This window comes from Xenopus laevis, chromosome 1L (assembly GCF_017654675.1).
Source record: "Xenopus laevis strain J_2021 chromosome 1L, Xenopus_laevis_v10.1, whole genome shotgun sequence".
NCBI lineage: Eukaryota > Metazoa > Chordata > Amphibia > Anura > Pipidae > Xenopus > Xenopus laevis.
This window is the reverse complement of record NC_054371.1, coordinates 200,816,268-200,819,802: the sequence shown is the minus strand read 5'-3', so window position 1 is coordinate 200,819,802 and position 3,535 is coordinate 200,816,268.

The window sequence follows — 3,535 nt, the reverse complement described above, 5'->3', positions numbered from 1 at the left end:
TTTATGTCTGAGGTCACTTGTTTCTAAATGGTATTTCCACCTTCAGCCAGGATTAAGCGTTAAGCTCTCTTAGGGGCAGATTTATCAAGGGTCGAATTGAAAATTCTAAATTCAAATTATTTTTTTTTTTTATGTCAAAACTGTCAAATTTGACTAGGAAGTTATTCAAATTAAATTCGAGTTTTTTTAAAAAAAAATGTAATAAAATTTTCGAGATTCATCATACTCTGACCTTGTAAGAACTTTTCAACTATTTGCCACCTAAAACCTGCCGAATTTCTGTTTAAGTCAATGGGAGACATTGTTTGCCTTCCTGACATTCAAGTTTTTTTTTTTTTTTAGAGAAGAAACCCTAAGTGCTCTTACTGACGAGCGGTTGTAGCTGCTTTCCATTTTTCTGCGTTCAGCCGCAGGGGAGCGCAGGAATAGACGCATTAAGTTCTTTTCAATGGGTCTGTACTCACACAGGCGCGTGTAGGCGCCAAACGCAGGAAAAATGCAGCATGTTGCGTCTCAACCTGCGTTCGTCACCTACATGCGCCTGTGTGAGTACAGCCCCATTGGAAAAAATGTAATGCGTCTATTCCTGTGCTCCCCTGCGGCTGAACGCAGAAAAAATGGAGCGCAACTTCAACCGCTCCTCAGTAAGAGCCCTAATCGAGATTTTTTAAATTCGAATTGAATTTGATTAGCGTTTTCGGGTTGATTTAATTTATCAGAGTTTGAAAATTTAGATTTTTTTTAAATAGATTTAGATTGGTCGAATTTAGGGGAGTTTTTAAAAACTCACATGAATACGAAATTCAACCTTTGATGAATGTGCCTCTGAGTGTTTATACTATAGTTCATTTATGTGTTTGTATCAGAAGTGGATTTCCTCTTATTCCTATCATTTATCAATAGATCACTAGACTATGGCTGGTCAGACTGATAATCTTCTATCCACCAGGATCTCCAGTCATGGCTGAGTTCCCGGTGTTGGTGGACATTCTGCCTGAACAAATCAAGGGTTTTTGCACGTCAGTTCAGACCAGGAGCTGATCAGTTGGATTCTGTGTGGGCCTGGCCCATGTACAGGCACTTAAGGACAAGATAAGATTCTAATAACAAACTAGAAGGTTCCTTGATGTATTATTTATCATTCTAATATTTAGAGAGAGTGAAAAAAAATATATAGGGGATCAGACAAATCCTTCCACTGTTTTCTGTCTGTGACATCATCCAGCCCAGTTACAGGCTGGAGAGCCACCCAATTGGCTGGGCGCCCCAGTGCATCCTTGGTTGAGGGGGAGCCAAATGTACAGGGTTTCCCACAGAGCTTAGAAGGGGAATCCCTGCTGCAGCAGCTAGAGGGAATCAGATCTGTGGAGAGTGACATGGCTGCTTAAAGGAGAAGGAAAGGTTAAAACCAAGTAGGCCTTATCAAAAATGTCTATATAAATATACCAGTAAACACTCAAAGTAATGCTGCTCTGAGTCCCCTGTCAAAAGAAACAGCATTTCTTTCCTTCTATTGAGTACAAATGGGCTTCTGTATCAGACTTCCTGCCTTCAGCTTAAACCTCCTTGCCCCGGGGCGTGAGCATGCTCAGTTTGCTCCTCTTTCCCCCCCCCCTTCTCTGCTGTAATCTGAGCCCCGAGCTATAAGTGAGCAGGAAGAGACTCAGGAAGTGATGTCACATCAAGCTAATACAGCAGCTGCTATCCTAAACAAACAAAGAGCTTTTTACTCAGGTATGGTAAAAAATTCTACAGAATAAATATACCATTCTAGTTTGCACTATTGCAGCTAATCTATTGGCAATAAAATGCCTCTGTAGCTTTCCTTCTCCTTTAAAAAGGAGTTCAAGGGAGAAGGAAAAGTTGCATTTTGCTCTGCTGGAGAAAGTATTTGAGCATCAGGGAGAGCCTGTTTCTATCTCCTACCTGTGGATACTTTGGCTACTGTGTGTTTTCCCCAGGGTGAGGACAGGTCTTGCTCGTGTACCAGCCAAGTGGGAACGGCTACAACTCAAAGGGAAAGGTACCTGGGGACATAAGAACTTTTGCAGAAGGGATATTGAACTGACTGGTGTGATTCTGCATTTATCCACCCGGTGTGGGACTGTGGTATTGAGAGACTGTGCCAGGGGTTGATAGTCCACACAGGTCCCCCAGAGTAAAAGCTATATTGTGTGATTTACAGTTACTAAATACAGTTTACTGTGTTTTATTTTTCCTAGTGGAATTCCCCTCAGGTGTGCTCCTCAGTGATCCCTAGGTAGAAGCACTGCTCTGTAAATCCCAGTTCCCAGTATTTTTTTATATGCAAAACAGACTCAGGCCCTCTGGATTGCCATGGGTTGATTGCTATTTAAAGAGACAGTAACCAAATTAGGGTTATAGATACTAAGGTGTTTATATATATATATATATATATATATATAATACACAAAAGCCATGAATATCCTGTAAATTATATCCTTATAAACGGTGAGTTCTGATGTCATCAGTTATAAACGGTGAGTTCTGATGTCATTTCTGTCACATGACTCATTGAAATTTGTGTATTATAATAAATAAAGTACCCCCAATTGTAAAATATGAGGATATTAGAAGTTACCTCGGAGTTCCATGACCTGTATAAAAACACTCGGCCTTCGGCCTCGTGTTTTTATATGGTCATGAAACTCCTCGGTAACTTATAATATCCCTATATTTTACAAAAGGGGGTACTTTATTCAATATATATATATATATATATATATATATATATATATATATATATATATACACGAAATCCAAAGGTGCACTCCGTTAACTGCGTCAAAACCTGGGTGCCAGCCAAAGTAAATGGATATGTGCAGAAGAAAGCGACACTCACAGGAAGTTTTTTTGATGCAAAATATTCGTGTATTTATTCCACTCAACGTTTCGATCCCACACAGGGATCTTCGTCAGGAGATTACAAACAAACAGCCAGACCATGCCCCAACCCAGAATTTATTTATTTATTTATTTATATATATATATATATATATATATATATATATATATATATATATATATATATCCAGAGAGATGACGGCACTCCAGTGTATAATCAGTAAGGCAGGAACAAAAATCTTACTTCAAAGGTTTATTGTAGACCAACGTTTCAATTCCGTACTGGAATTTTCGTCAGGGTGAAAAACAGTGCATAACACAAACTACAGGGTTTAAATGTCCCAAAATGGCGCCAAAACACCCGTTGCTAGGGTCCCATAGCAACCCCCAGTGAGCAGGGAACGTGAACAGTGTTGGGAAATAGGGAGCTACGCATCACAATCCAGTAGTGTGTAGTGTACATCCAAGTGCTTAGACAGTAGTGAGAAAGAACCCAGTCTCTCCGTGGTTTGCGCAACAATCGATATCGCTGTGAGGCAGAGGTGAACCGGAAACCCGGAAGTCTCCGCCAGCGTCCGTGGCAACCTTGCGCCGTTACCGTTGCTAGGCAACGCGCCCGATCCGTCTGCTCTCCAGGACGTCGTGACAGGAGATTCCATCTAGCCGCACT